The sequence below is a fragment of the Vulpes vulpes genome, chromosome 6 (genome assembly GCF_048418805.1).
Source record: "Vulpes vulpes isolate BD-2025 chromosome 6, VulVul3, whole genome shotgun sequence".
In the NCBI taxonomy this organism is placed as follows: domain Eukaryota; kingdom Metazoa; phylum Chordata; class Mammalia; order Carnivora; family Canidae; genus Vulpes; species Vulpes vulpes.
Window position 1 is genome coordinate 100,298,542 of NC_132785.1, and position 17,204 is coordinate 100,315,745.

General features: G+C 33.5%; 1 protein-coding gene across 27 annotated transcripts in view; it reads left to right on the plus strand.

Annotated features, from left to right (window-relative positions):
* FUT8 (fucosyltransferase 8) overlaps positions 1-17,204 on the plus strand; it is a 298,682-nt gene that overhangs the window by 122,213 nt on the left and 159,265 nt on the right. The window lies entirely within an intron of this gene.

Below are 17,204 nucleotides of genomic sequence, written 5' to 3' on the forward strand. Positions count from 1 at the left end.
TGTTTCATCCATTAAGGATACAGTGAAATATTATAAGTGTAGTACTGCTCAATTCTTTAAAGTTCTTCCAGTTAGTTTAAAACTATTGGTAATTAGAAGTAGAGTATAAACGTGAATTGGTATGAACTTAACTGAGAATGTCTCATTAAGTCTGGAATTATGAAAAAAGGATGTGTTTGATGAGCAACAATATACTGAACCCAAAATTTTTATAGGATATGAAGTGTTCATGAAACAGTAAATGACTCTACTTTCTTGGTTATTTGATTAGTGACATGAGCTTCATTGTTTATCATTAATGCTTACAGTGTTTTAGTTACTGTACTAGGTACAAGATACTCCCTTCTAATAGTCATTATGTGTCTATGCTGGTCTTGGAAGAGGGACTTGAAATTCTTCAGGGAGTGTTTGAAAATGAACCTGTAGTAGCATTGTGATTTATGTGTTGTGTGCTCGGGCTTAACATAAGCTTATTTGTTTATTTATTTGTTTGGGAGAAGGGGAGATTTTCATTTTATTTATTTTTTAGAGAGGCATTTTTGACTCTGATACTAGAATTGTACACTGTAAATCTAAGGAAAAAATGCTAAAGAAATTTATAGCCATAATTTATATATCTCTCTAAGGATGAGAGAACTATAAATTCATTAGTCCTAACAGATTGCAACAAAGTGTCTGATTCTGTTACTTTTTATTATTTCTTAAAAATTTTTTTCCTATTGTCTTAAAAAATTACTGCTTCTAGATATATCCATTGAGTATGGTATAGCAAAAGATTGTTTACTCTTCAATTTTTTGACAGCAGATATAAAATACAGACACCTATTTATCTTCTGTACTAATGATTATTCAGACTAATGTATGGCAGTCACTAGATACGTTTGCAAAAGCTGCTTTGGGTTTATCTGTTACTAAAAGAGGTAGATCTACCTGTAGTGCTGCCTAGGCACCTTGGAGCACACTGCATTCCATCCTCCTCAATTGCTTATTGTTGATATTTATGGATTATGTATGTTATTTTGATAGTGTTGTTCTCTTGTAACTGCCCCTGAAGAATAATAATCCCTTGGTCAGTCAAACTATATTTCTTTGATTCATTTGGAGTCAATAAGATAGATATAGCCATAAGTCTGGGCTCCTGGATTTGTGACCTTAGTGAATTACTTAACCTCTGCTGGTTTATTTGATATTATTGTACTATAGAAGTTGATTGAGTGGACTCTGGAGTGTTTGCGTGGATTTGCATCTTGGCTCAGCTACTTTTTTTTTTTTCTAAGAGAGTGAGTATGTGTGCTAATGCGTGTATGTGTGTGGGGGCAAAGGTGGGCAAAGGGAGAGGGAGAGAATCTTTTTTTTTTAATAATAAATTTATTTTTTATTGGTGTTCAATTTGCCAACATACAGAATAACACCCAGTGCTCATCCCCTCAAGTGCCCCCCTCAGTGCCCGTCACCCATTCACCCCCACCCCCCGCCCTCCTCCCCTTCCACCACCCCTAGTTCGTTTCCCACAGTTAGGAGTCTTTCATGTTCTGTCTCCCTTTCCGATATTTCCCACACATTTCTTCTCCCTTCCCTTATATTCCCTTTCACTATTATTTATATTCCCCAAATGAATGAGACCATATAATGTTTGTCCTTCTCTGATTGACTTACTTCACTCAGCATAATACCCTCCAGTTCCATCCACGTTGAGGCAAATGGTGGGTATTTGTTGTTTCTAATGGCTGAGTAATATTCCATTGTATACATAAACCACATCTTCTTTATCCATTCATCTTTTGATGGACACTGAGGCTCCTTCCACAGTTTGGCTATTGTGGACATTGCTGCTATAAACATCGGGGTGCAGGTGTCCCGGCATTTCATTGCATCTGAACCTTTGGGGTAATTCCCCAACAGTGCAATTGCTGAGTCGTAGGGCAGGTCTATTTTTAACTCTTTGAGGAACCTCCACACAGTCCACACAGTTTTCCAGAGTGGCTGCACCAGTTCACATTCCCACCAACAGTGTAAGAGGGTTCCCTTTTCTGAGGGAGAGAATCTTAAGCAGACTCCATGCTGAGCGTGAGGGGGTGGGTGGGAAGAGGGGGCCTGAGCTCAGGACCCTGGGATCATGACCTGAGCCAAAATCAAGAATTGAATGCTTAATGGACTGAGCAACCTAGGTGCTCCATGGCTCTGCTGCTTAGAAGCTATGTGACTTTGTTTTTTTTGTTTTTGTTTTTGTTTTTTTAGAAGCTATGTGACTTTGGGCAAATTACTAACTTTTCTTCCTTCTCATCTATAAATTAGGAATAATTATAATTATAAATTATAATATATAAATTATAAATTATAATAATAGTACTTATCTGTAAACTACTTTGAGTAAGCCTGGCACATACTAAGCACTCAGTAAATGTTTATTATTATTATTTTCTATAAGATGAGGACAAAAATAACATAATAGGTTTATTATGAGGCCTAAATGAATAATTAGATCACTTTGCACAAGGACCTACTACATGTTCAGTAAATGAGGTGCCATAATGGGATTGATGGTAATTGTGATATTTAGCAGATGAGTCTGTGGAGTAAGATCCAAGATTTGTAACAAAAGAGACCACACTGGAGCTTCATTGATTTGCTGATTGGTCAAGACACACAGAATGAGTTGCAGCATTCTATTAGGTCACTTGTACAAAACAAATCAACTTTTCTACCCTAGCTGGTGCACAAGATGTAATAGATGAAAAACCCTATCCAATAAGAATTTAGAATTGTAATCTTACTATACGTACTGTGGTTATCAGTACAGTTTAGGATTGGCCGTAGTCCACAGATAGCCAAGGAAGTAAAAGTATTTATTGGGGAACGCTTTTATATTAGCTGTATTGATTAAAAATATGATATAAAATTTCTTCCAGTATCAAAGGTTACTCAGAACCTGTGAAAAATGGATAGGACCATATGATGCAGGCTGCTAGTATTCTACCCAACCTTAAATCTATTTTTCTCTTCTATAGTAATAGAATCCTCTCTCTTTTTCTTTCTTTTTTTTTTTTTTATTATTTATTTATGAGAGTCACACACAGAGAGAGAGAGAGAGAGAGGCAGAGACATAGGTAGAGGGAGAAGCAGGCTCCATGCACCGGGAGCCTGACGTGGGATTCGATCCCGGGTCTCCAGGATCGCGCCCTGGGCCAAAGGCAGGCGCCAAACCGCTGCGCCACCCAGGGATCCCTCTTTTTCTTTTTTTAAATTTTATTTAGGTAGGCACACTGGTGCCTTGAAAAAAATACTGTATTGTATGGCAATATATAATATTCCATTGTATTATCATTAGGTTTTTGGTTTTCAGTACGTTTGCTAATTTGATATATGTAATATTTCTAATTTGATGTGCTTTAATGTGTCTTTAATCCTAACAAGCTTGAACATCCCATCTGTTTATATCTTAATCATCTGTATCAACAGTGCAATATAATCTTAGGCACTTAGGGCTTAACTAAGTGACTAAGTTCTGGCAATAAAGATAAAAGCAGAAGTATTGTGTATAGGGGGGGTGTGTGTGTGTGTGCGTGCGTGTGCGTGCTTATAAAGGTCAGTGACTCTGCTGGAAGAGATCCCATTTTGCTGTTCAGTTTCTCCTTTTTGACCTTTATTGAAGATGTGGTAACTAGAGCTTTAGCAAAATTTTGGACCATGAGGTGATCTTGATGATGGAAGCCAGGCACAGAGAATTGGTGGAAGTGAAAGTTAGAAGCTTGGGTTCCTGAGGATACTGTGCAATCACCATCTCTAGATGCCTTCTCTAAAAGAAAAAATAAATCTCAATCTTGTTTAAGCCAAGCTGCTCCTGTGTTGGGGTATTCTGTAATGTGCAGAAACATATCCTTATACTAAGGGGAAGTGGTATAAATAACAAAGCACCACTGAGATTTAATGTTTTTGTAGGGGGGTGTTTGTGCAAGGGGAGTGAGGATAGAAGAAGAATTGGAAGCTAACACTAAATAAGGGATTGTGGATTTCCTTTGATCATATTGGTAAAATTTTATTAGATTAATAGGAAATATGAAACTTATTTTATGGGAAAACCATTTAATTCAATTATGCTGATAGTTATCAAATCACATTTTTGTTAGATAGATATCGAGGGTAGTAAGAATTGGCAAAATTGATGTGTTGGCCATAGTCATTCTTGTGTTAGAGTATTAACAGCTTTTTATAGGCTATTATTGTTAGCTTGTTATACCATTGTTAAATGATGAATGTATAACTTGTTTTTTTATGGTAAATTCTTTTTTATTAATGACGCCTCAAGTGTTTCTCTCAAAAGTTTGAATTGGCAAATGTGAGAAAATGTTAGAAAACATTGGATTAGCCATTTTCTGTTGAAGAGGATGAAAAAAGATTTTTTGGATCTTATGTAGCAAATGGTTGATAGTCTTTTACTCCTTTGCATAAAGATGATTCTAAACAATTATTTATGTACTGATAGTCTTTCACTTTTAATGGTTCTTTTTGGTTTCTACCAAAATAATTGATTTGACATATTTAATTCAGTAGCTTTGGATAGAAAAAGGTTTAGATTCCCGAGTTGAGGATTTTGCAGTCTCTTTTAATCATGTTGCCTAATCTGTGTTTTAGTTTTATTTGGGTTAGTATGGAGTAACAGGCCTAGAAAGACTACAGAAGATCATATATTTCATTGTAATTTACTGTGCTATGTAGTTTTTACCTTTGTTTTTTCCTTGTGGATCTGTTAATTTCTTTCCATATATCTCTGACAATTATCCTTTTACTTAAAGGATAATAAGTATTGATTATAGTAAATACTAAGTCACTTGATGTCATCATATTTCCTTTTTATCTTTATATTTCAATTTTCTTAGGCAGTACATAGAACTCAAATTGTATGGAAAATACTACATATCCTCAAATCTCTAACTATCCATGCTATGGAATAGAATATCTTCTTCAATAATAAATTCCCTTTGGTGATGGCAATGTAATATTCCATTGTATTATCATTAGTTTTTTTGGTTTTCAGTACGTTTGCTAATTTGATATATGTAATATTTCTAATTTGACGTGCTTTAATGTGTCTTTAATGCTAACAAGCTTGAATATCCATCTGTTTATATCTTCTTCATCTGTATCAACAGTGCAATATAATCTTAGGCACAGGGCTTAACTACTTATTTTTCAATCTTGTATCCTATAGTTACTAATTTTTTGAGTTTGCATGTTTTCCTATCTGATTGGCAGCATAGTGTTGTGAAAAGGGCATTAAATTTAGAGACAGAAAGCCTATATTCTGACTTTGTCATATACTAGCTTTGTAAATGCTTTGAGCAAATTTTTAAATAACCTATGAGCTACAGTTTCTCATCTGTAAAATAGTAGTAAATCATAATAAATAGTTTTAGGGGAGATAAATTAAAAGCACAAATTATATAGCATCATATAAATATAAAACAATAAAACAGTTTGTCTTTACTTTTTAAAAAATGCAGGAATGTCTTTTTTTTTTTTAAAGATTTATTTATTTATTTATTCATGATAGACACAGAGAGAGAGAGGCAGAGACCAAGAAAGAGGGAGAAGCAGGCTCCATGCCGGGAGCCCGACGCGGGACTTGATCCCGGGACTCCAGTATCGCGCCCTGGGCCAAAGGCAGGCGCCAAACTGCCGAGTCACCCAGGGATCCCCAGGAATGTCTTATGAATTTTTTTTCCTTAGACTTAGTTATCTTATAACTAGAAGTTTGTATTTTTTGACCACCTTCACTCAGTGTGCCCACCTCACCCCTGCCTCTGGCAACCACCAATCTGTTCTCTGTATCATATCATCTATGAGTTGGGGTTTTTTTAACATCTACCTTTAAGTGTCTTTCTCTATGTGACTTATTTCATTTAGTGTAATGCCCTCAAGATCCATCCATGTTGTCACAAATATTATAATTAACGTATATTAATATTTCAAATATATATTAGAAAAATTTAAAATTTCTAAGTAAGTGGACTCGTGCAGTTCAAACCCATGTTGTTCAAGAGTCAGCTGTATACCACATTTTCTTTATCCATTTATCTGTTGATGGCACTTAGGTTGTTTCTCTCTCTTGGCTATTGTAAATAATATTGCAGTGAAAGTAAGGGTGCAGATATATTTTCAAGATTGTGATTTTGTTTCCTTTTGATAAAAACCTAGAAGTGGAGTTGCTGATCATATGGTAGTTCTGTTTTTAATTTTTTTGAGAAACATTCATACTGTTTACCATAGTGGTTGCATCAATTTACAGTCCCACCAACAATGCACAACGTTCCCTTTTCTCTCTGTCTTCACTAGCACTTATCTCATCTTTTTTTGATAATAGCCATCCTACCATGTATGAGGTACTATCTCATTGTGGTTTTATTTGCATTTTGCTAATGATTTGTTATCCTTTTGCATGAAGGATAAAGTTCTGTTAAAATACATCCTTAAAAAAATTTTTTCCTATGTATTGCCTATGCTTTACATCAATAAACTCTATATTTCTAAACTCCGATCTCGTATTTTTCTAGTTTCTTTGCCAAAAATAATTGCCATGTTTTGTCACAGAACATGAAATCCATTTACCTTGATTTTTAAGAACAGACCAGTATAGAAAACCTTCAGTTTGACATTTAGCAATATGAATGTTTAATGTGCAGTGAAAGAGACTATGAACAGACATAGATTTATCTTATTACTTGAGCGCTAAAAACTTTAATGAGAAAACTGCACTAATTTTTTACAACAATGCACTTAAAGTCTGAGATTTCTCAGAACATTTATTTATATATTAAAAAAAATACCTTTATTTAAATTGCCTTTGGGATTAACCTCTTCCCTTTCCTTACACATACATAGCAGGAACTGTGCTGCTCCTTTTCTGTTACTAATCTACACTTCATGCCAGTACATTGGGTGTTTTCTTTAAAATGAACACTAAATCTCAAGATATACTTAGCTTCACCATTGGCATTTCCTGGAGACCATACTCAGTGCAGTGGTGTGAACACCACTGCCAGCCCCTGTGTCCATATGCCAGATGAGCTCCAGCAACGGGTGTGCCCCAGGCACTCTGCTTCTCTCCACTTGGGGCAAGTCCTGCTGGGGTCGATTCTGGGAAGAAAATATTTTTGTTTTTCAAAGAAGAAGATGAACATTCAACAATTTAAAGAGAGCATCGATTGCTTTTCTTTTAAGAGTTATTAGCTCTTAAAAAAAAAGTTATTAGCTCTTGATGTTATTCACGAGCAGTTCAGTTAATCAAGTAAAGTTTTTTCAAACAAGATTAAAAAAAAAAAAGGAGCACCTTTTCATGTACCTGTTGGTCATTTGTATGTTATCTTTGAGAAAATGTTTTCAGATCCTCTGCACTTTTTTAAGATGGATTGTTTGGCTTTTTCTATTGACTTGTATGAGTTGTTTATTTTCTTGTATGAATTTTATTTTCTTGTATGAGTTCTTTATTGTATGGGTTCTTTATTTTCTATTGACTTATATAAGTTCTTTATTTATTTTGAATATTAATCCTTTATCAGATATATGTCTTATATTTTATCCCATTCCATAAGTTGTCTTTTCATTTTGTTGATGATTTCCTTTGCTGTACAGAAGCTTTTTAGTTTGGTGTAGTCCCCGTGTGTTTATTTTTGCTCTTGTTGCCTTTGATTTTGGTGTCAAATCCAAAAAAATAATTTTCAAGACTAGTATAAAGGAAGTTATAAGATCTTGTGGTTCAGAGTCTGTAGGAATAAAGATTAACCCATAGCCATTTATTTACTACTGAATAATCATAGCCTTTATTTACCAAGCCCGTACTACATACTAGTCACCATGAGCAGCACTTTACACAAATATCAAGACTACTATAAATATTTGCTTAAACCAGCAAAGTAAATAAACCAGACAAGGTTAATAGTCTCACTCAATGAAAATATTAAAATAATAGCTATAATAATTATAGGTAATATGTTCTAACTCTAATTGGTTTAAAATGAATGTTATTAAATAATTTACAAAGAGGTTAAATAATTTGGTCACAGTCACAGCTAGAAAGTAGATAAAATGGGCAGACAGCTATTCCAGTTGAGTATAAAACTTCCTCTGTATTAAACTTCTAATGATTATATTGCTAAATGTTACTGAGTGTATCTCTTGTATAGGTTTTTTAGTAGTTGTTTTAAGTAATACCTGAAAGATATGTAACTTATCACAGTCTACTCACATTGATATTTTACCAGCTTGAGTGAAATGTAGAATCTTTGCCTCTCTGAAGTCCCATTACTCTTTCTTATAATAGTCTTAAATTACCTCTACATGTATTTGAAGCCATAACAGATATTATCAAAACATAATGTAGAAAAGTCAAGAAGAAAAGAAATTCTTTTACATTTACTCATGCTTTTGCTCTTTCTGTTGTTCTTTTTTCCTTCTGGAATATATGAGGCAAAAAGAAAACTCAGAACTCACTTCCATGTCATTGCCTTAGTTCCTAGATTATTAGCAGCTCTGCCTTTTCTATCTTTCACAGTCTTCTTGTATTTGTTTTATATAGAGTGTCCAGGGTTTTTAGATATTCTTAGATACAGATATTCTTAGATAACCCCTTAGATATAGGGGTTGGATGAAGTCTGTCTTTACCATATTGGAATGGAACCAAAAGTCACTTCACTATATTTTGAATGTAAAAAAAAAAAAAAAAATTAAATGGAAGTGTTCCTAATAGTGTGCTTTTAGTTAGGGAGGACAAGTGGAGGCCTTTCAGTCTCTGGATTGAATTATAGTTGACATGTCCTAGTGATACAAATTGCTTATGCTTGAGTTAAAAAGTATGTGTGGAATGAGATTTTCTAGCTTCCCTTGTAATTCTTAAAGTCAGCCTGCTATTCTTAATAACAGTAACAAAAAAAAATAGTTAACATTAATTTTGGTTCTGGCACTTAGTGGCTTTACAACCTTGGAAAGTTATTTAATCTCAATGTGTCTTAATTTCCTACATTGTAAAATGGGGATAATAGTACTAACATTTAAGAGGTTGTTGAGAAGCTTAAATGGTATTACAATTGTGAAGTATTGAGAAAAGTACCTTGCATTCAGGAAGCACTATATAAATGTAGCTATATCATCATTACACTTAGAATGATAGGCCCATATGGTAGGAATTATTATAGTCATTTCAAGGCTAAAAAAATTCAGGCTCTGGGAAAGTAAGATGTTCTGCTTAATTCTTTGCTGGCCCAATTTTATTTTGGTATTGCCAGCTTTTAGACCCAGTTCTGTCTGACCTTAGAGCTTACAGTTTTCAAGGCATCATACTACCTGCTTATCAACATCAAATCCTTCTGCATCCTGCATTTTCACCTAATATTTTATTGTGTATATTTTTCTTCATTAAACTAAGCCATAGGGCAGCCCAGGTGGCTCAGCGGTTTAGTGCCGCCTTCAGCCCAGGGCCTGATCCTGGAGACCCCGGATCGGGTCCCACGTCGGGTTCCCTGCCTGGAGCCTGCTTCTCCCTCTGCCTGTGTCTCTGCCTCTCTTTCTCTCTATGTCTCTCATGAGTTAAAAAAAAAAAAAAATCTAAAAAAAAAAAAAAAACCAATTTAAAACAAAAACAAAACTAAGCCATAATATTTCACCAATGGTTGTCCCATTAACTTATTTAAACTTCTCTTTTTTTAGGATATATAAATTTCCTGTCACTCATCTGCTCAAATATTAGTGAATTATTAGCCAATAATATCATCCTAATATTCTCCATACATGCAGTAGCAAAGATTAGCCTTTAAGTGGCTTTCATGCCTCTTATATGAAGATTAAAATATGTGTGTTGTTTTAAATATATCCCACTAAAATTTTCTGTAGCAAAAAATGTTTATTATACTTTTGAATCTCTTTTGTTCTTTAGAAACAGTTTTAAATCTGTTTAAACCAAAATTTTAATCTCTGTTCTTTAGAAAGAGTTCTCTAGAAAGATTGTATTCTGTATGACTTGGAATTTTTCAATACATCTGTCTACCCTTATTAGCTATTAAATGTGATGTTTTTTTTTAAGTTTTACATTTTAATTCCAGTATAGTTAAAATATATTGTTATATTAGCTTCAGGTGTACAACACAGTGATTCAACAGTTCTGTAGAACTATATACATCATTACTCACTATTCATTATGATAAGTGTACTCTTAATCCCATTTATCTATTTTACCCATCCAGTCCCCAACTTTCACTCTGATACACTTTATTTTAAATAAGCATCCTCAGTTAAACTTTTTTCAACAAGAACTTTTTTTACTTCAAGCATACTTCAGAATACATGGTTCTAAAAGATATATATAAAACATTCCATCCAAGAAAAATAGAATACATATTTTCCTCAAATACATACAGAATTCCCTGGTTAAATCACATAAAAAGAGACATAACAAATATTACAAGTTTAAGAAGACTGAAATCATACCAAGTATATTTTCCAGCCACAATGATACAAACCTAAAGATCAACAATAAAAGAAAGCTGGAAAATCTAAAATATGAATGTTAAATATTTAATATGTAAGTGTTAGCACACGATTGCACAGTGGGCCAAATAAGAAATCAAACAGAAAATCAAAATATGTCTCAAAACAAAAGAAAAAGAAAACACAATATTCCAAAACCTATGGGTTGCAGCAAAAGCAGAAGTTAGAGTGAAATTTATGCTATAAATCTTTGTATTGAGAAAGTTCAAATAAACAGTATACCACAAGAAACCAGAAAAAGAAGAAACTTAGCTGAAATTTAGTAGAGGAAGGAAATGACAAAGAAAAAAATATATATAACCAGAATAAACAGTAACAGAACATTGAAGGTAATGATTTTTTTTTTCAAAAAAATGTAAACAAAATTGGCATTGCATTATGTACATTAAGAAAAAAAAAGAGAAGGGATGCCTGGGTGGTTCAGCGGTTGAGAGTCTTCTTTAACTCAGGGCATGATCCTGGAGTCCCGGGATCGAGTTCTATATCAGGCTCTGTGCATGGAGCCTGGTTCTCCGCCCTCTGCCTATGTCTCTGCTTCTCTCTGTGTGTCTCTCATGAATAAATAAATAAAATCTTAAAAAAAAAAAGAAAAAAAAAAAGAAGAGTCATAAACCAAAATGAGAAATGGAAGAGAAAATAATACAATGGATAACCCCAGAAATACATCGTGTGATAACAGTATAAAGTAACAAATAACTTAGAAGAAATACATGGTGTGATAACAGAATAAACTAACAAATAACTTAGAAAAAAAAAACCCAGATAATTTCTAAAAATGCATGTTACCACAATCTAATCATCAATCTTGAATCCAAGAAATAGGAAATCTTAGACCAGTAATAAGAATGCAAGTTGAATTAGGAATCAGAAATCTCCCAGCATGGAAAAGTCCAAGACCACATGGTTTCATTGGTGAATTCTACCAGATATTTAAAAATATAATAATGACAATCTTTGTTAAATTCTTACAAGTAATGGAATATAGGGAACACATTCAAAATCATTCATAAGGCCAGTACTTCCCCGATATCAAAGCAGGATAAAAATAACACAAGAATAAAAAAGTCTAGTTTGTCTGATCTAAGTATTGCTACTCTGACTTTCTTTTGGCATCCATTAATGTGGTAAATGTTTTTCTACTTTCTCACTTTCAATCTCCAAGTGTCTTTAAGTCTAAAATGAGTCTCTTGTAGGCAGCATATAGATGGGCCTCGCTTTTTTATGCGTTCTGACATCTGTGTCTTTTGATTGGAGCATTACTCCATTTACATTCAAAGTAATTAATTTTTTTAAAGATATTTATTTAGAGAGTGTGAGTTGGGGGGTGGGGGAAGGCAGGGGGAGAAGGAGAGAGAGAATCTCAATCTCTGCGTTGAGCACAGAGTCCAACATGGGGCTCAATCTCATGACCTTCAAATCATGACCTAAGCCAAAATCAAAAGTTGGACATTTAACCGACTGAGCCACCCAGGCACCCCCAAAGATATGTATTTACTGTCATTTTATTATTTGTTTTGTTGTTGTTTCTGGAGATTTGTCTCTGACCCTTTCTTGTCTTTTAGTCTTTTGGTCTCTTCTTTCCACTCAAAGAGTTCTCTTTAATACTTCTTGCAGGGCTGGTTTAGTGGTCATGAACTCCTTTAGTTATTGTTTTTTCTTTATCACTATATTTTGCAAGTTTAATTATAATATGTCTTGGTGTTGGCATACTTTTGTTGATTTTTGATGGAAGTTCTCTGTACCTCTTGATCTGCATGTCTATCTCCTTCCCTAGATTAGGGAAGTTTTCTGCTATTATTTCTTGAAATAAATTTTTGGCCCCCTTTTCTCTTCTTTCTTCTGGGACTCTTATAATACACATGTTATTGTTTTTGATGTAGTTACTGAGTTCCCTAAGTCTGTTCTTATGTTGCGTAATTCTCTTGTTCAGCTTCATTATTTTTCATTATTTTGTCTTCTAGACTCTTCAGCTTATCCTGAGTTGAATTGAGTGCAAGTCTTTGTTTTTTGTTTTTGTTTTTTAAGATTTTATCTATTCATTTATGAGAGACACAAAGAGGCAGAGACATAGGCAGAGAGAGAAGCAGGCTCCATGCAGGGAACCTGATGTGGGACTCATCATGCCCTGAGCCAAAGGCAGACACTCAACTGCTGAGCACCCAGGTGTCTCAAGTCTTTGGTTTGAAATTAATTTTGGATATATTTCCTTCTGAGCATCTAGTTTTAACATTTCCTGCATGTAAAAATAAATGAATAAACATATGAAAATGACTTTGAATCTTTTAATTCTTCTAAGGCTTGATTTTAATTTTATTTTCCCTAGAATTTTAACTGTAGGTATTAAATATATGCACATTTGGGTAATATTCATGCATTCAGTTTTTCATTCAACAAATACTCCTAAAGGGCTTGCTCTGTTTTAGGCACTGTGCTCTAAGTCCCTGTTCTTTCTTAAAATGAGATGGACTGAAGGAGATTACCAATTGGTCTTTGGTAATGTACTGTAATTACCTGTGGCTGGGATTGAGGCAACCAACTTGTTCATGAAGAATAGTAGCCAGAGGACAGAAGCTGACCGGCCAACAGGGTAGAATAGAAAGATAAAAGTAGATTTTTGAAGTGATTAAATAAACTAACTTTTTGTCTACTGAGAAATTAAAATTTCCTTATTTTTAAAGCAATTTTGAGTTAGATTTTCTCTAACTTGTATCCTAATATGTCATAATTGATACAGTTTGTTGGGAACTGTCTCTGAAAAGAGGTGACATTTAACTCAATTAGAGAGCTGAATTATAAGACTTAGCTAAAGGAATTGCATTTCAAGTAGAAGGAACAGGAAGAATGAAGGTGCCATGATAGGTAAGAACTTGGCAGAAGGCTAGTATACTTACTTTCTAATGACCAAGGGAAAAAGAGTAGTAACTGATATTTACAAATTGCATTACAGTTTACAAATCATTACATCTACTATTTCATGTAATCTTTACAATTATGTGAGGATATACTGTTATTCTCATTTTATAGTTGGGTAACTTCCCATATATTTATAGCCAGTCATTAATTTGAAATAGTTGCTGTTTCTACCCTATCGTGCTGCCAGTCAAGTATATATTATGTAATACTGGATAATCAGATAAAATGGTAAGGGTATACATTTCATTTGAATTTTTTTTAGTACTACCACTTTTTACCAGTTTTAATCTATTCAGGGCCAAAGGTACTGATGCCAAGGCTAGATTTCTGGACCCATTTGAATGGTACAAATTAATTGCATCAGTAAACACAGCTTGATGTGTTATCTTGAGTTAAGGTGAGTGAGATACTCCTGATAGAAACCTCATAAATGTGATTATTTGTTTGCTCTTCATAATGAGGAAGATTAATTTCTAAGATATTGGCTGGTTTTGGTGAATTTAAATAGAGTATTTTGTGCTTATGCATTCAGGATGCATAGCATTTTAAATTCATATGTGCATATACTGTGACCTTACTGATAAACAGTGTGAAAGTATGATAGATGACTCTGTAAGTAATGAATGAAAATTGAATTTTATAGTCTTGGTAAGGGCTATATGAAAATTTCCTTTTCTGTCCTCTCCTATCTTCCCCCTCCTCCTCCCCTGCCTTCTTGACTCCCTCTTTTTACTTTCTTCCTCCCTGCCTTTATTCTATATTTCAGTTTAGTTGGTTACTTAGTGCTTTTATATAAATAAAGTTGATTTCAACTAGCATTAAAAGGCCATTTTAATTTATGATACCATTTTAATTTGTTTTTTTTATACTTTCTTAAATTAATAAACATAATTTTATAAACTTCATTTTTTCCATTTATGGAGACTGGACAGTAAGAAATATTTTTTTTAAAGATTTTATTTATTCATGAGAGAGAGAGAGAGAAAGAGAGAGAGAGACAGAGACACAGGCAGAGGGAGAAGCAGGCTCCATGAGGGAGCCCGATATGGGACTTGATCCCGGGTCTCCAGGATCACACCCTGGGCTGAAGGTGGCGCTAAACCGCTGAGCCACCTGGGCTGCCCAGTAAGAAGTGTTTTAAATAAATTATATAACAGTACTTAATTTGAAAATGAATTTAGATCAAATGGGAAGATATTTAAAGTCTTGGGTGTATGTTAATCACAAACTGAATTTCTTATGTACAGGGCTTTTAAAATATTTGTACTTTTTTTAATTCAAGATTTTATTTATTTATTTATTTGAGACAGAGAGAGTGCATAAGAGAGTGAGAGAGAGCTTGAAGCAGGCACAGGGTTGGAGAGCTAGAGGCAGAGAGAGAGAGGGAAAAGCAGACTTCCAGTTGAGCAGGCAGCCTGATGCAGGGCTCAGTCCCAGGACCCTGGGATCATGACCTGAACCAAAGGCAGATGCTTAACCAAGTGAGCCACCCAGGTGCCCCCACCAAAATATTTGTACATTATAATTGATAATTAGCTTTTCTCTAAAAGTTTTGTTTCCCTTTATCAACCTGATGCCTTTAAAATGTAATAGTTATATTTAACCTCTATGATTTTATATTTCTGTTGAATTTTTCATTTCATTACAATGAGTTACTTCAAGAAGCAGTCTTTAATAATAATTTGGTTTTTACTCTTTCCAGTTAGAAAAGTAAATTCTTCTAAAGATAATAACTCTCTGAAATACAAATTTTACTATAATAATAAATAGTATATATTTATTATAATTTAGGGAATCATTATTATTTGAATATTTGTGATTATTTCTTTTGTTCTAAGAAAAGGTTAGACTAGTAAAATTCAACACAGTTTTTGGTTTGTTAATTATATTACTAGTTATTTGAGTTGATTCTTACTGTTTTTTGAGATATGTACAAAATACAATTTTCACATTACCATTTGGATTGAAGTTGATTATATTTATAGAATAATTACCTTTGAAAAGTTTTCATTAAAAGAATGTACAGTGATTTTGCTAAAAAAAACCTCTTTCATTGAAACTCAAGATGCGAGCACATAATTTAGCCATTTAATGAATTAGCAGCCTTCAATTATTGAAATTCTCAATTACATTCACAAAATGGAGGTAGTTTAAACTTTCTCTTAAAATGTTTTTCAGCTGCATTGAAGCATAATTTACATCAATAAAATGTACTCATATTAAGTATACAGATAGATGGTTTTTCTCAAATATATACCTTCTTGTAACTAACATTCCCTGTTTTAGTCACCTGATTGCTCTGTGGCACTATGTGTTTGTTTGTTCTAGACTGTCATATTAATGTGTATTTTTTGTCTCTACTATCTTTAGCCATGCATATTGTTGAGATTCATCCATGTTGTATATATTAATAGTTTTCTCCTTTTTACTCTTGAATAATATCCTATTATATGAATATATCACAATTTGTTCATCCAGTCATGTGTTGGTAATACTTGGATTTTTTCAAAATTTTGGCACTTACAAATAAAGCAGCTGTGAACATTCTTGTATGTCTTTGTATGACCATATGTCTTCGTTTCTCTTGTAAATACTTAAGAATGGAATGGTTGAGTTATATGGCAAATATATATTTAGCATTTCATGGGTCTGTCAGACTTTTTTTTCTTTTTTCTTTTCTAGAAAAATTTATTTAAAATTGTTGTTACATTTTCTATAAATATATTTCATAGAATACACACATACAGCCATATGGGCCTGGAGTTTTTGTCATGGAAAGATTTATAAATATGAATTTGAATCTTTAATAGTCATGAGGCTATACAGCTATTCAGAATGTCTCTTTCTTCTTGATTGAGCTTTGGTTGTTTCTTTTAAGAAATTTGCCAGTTTCAGGTCTGGCTTTGTATTTGTTGACACAAAGTTGTTTACAATATTCCCTTATCTTTTTGTAGCATCTGTAGTGATACCCCCCCCCCCCCCTTCTAAAGATTTTATTTGTTAGAGCAAGAGAGAGAGAGCAAGAGCAGGAGGGAGAGGAGGAAGAGGGAAAAGTGGGCTTAATCCCAGGACTCTGGAATCATGACCTGAGGTGAAGGCAGACACTTAACCAACTGAGCCACCTCAGCACCCAGATGCTCTCTTTTTCATTCCTAATATTGGCAACTTATGTCTTATTGCCCCCCGCTCCTGATTAGTTCAGCTAAAATATCAATTTTATAGGTCTTTTCAAGGGGCTTGTTTTTGGTCTCATTGATTTTTTTTTCTATTGCTTATCTGTTTGATAGTTCATTGATAGAGTTTATATTTTGAATCTTTTACCTATTTCACCAAACTTTGTAGTACTCTCATACCTCTTGAAGAATAATGTAGAAGCTTTAAAACAATCTTTCATTTTTCTGCCTGTCATCCTTCATTATCATTGGCATACACTTTATGACATTGTTATATGTCTCATAATGCTTTATCATTAGTTTTAAAGAATCAAATCTGTTTTAGAAGAAATTAAAATGATATTTCATTTATACTTACCATATATTTAATATGTCTGTTTAAGTCCATTGTTTATATTCACTTTTCCACCTACAGTCAGCCAGAAAAGCATCCTTTTACATATATCTTTTTTTTTTTATCCTTTTACATATATCTTGTAGTGAGTGGTATCTGCTGCCAACAAGTTCTTTCAGCTTTTATTTTCCTTTCAGAAAACAAAATGTACTTATTTTGCCTTAAAAAAAAAAAAAAAAACCTTAAAA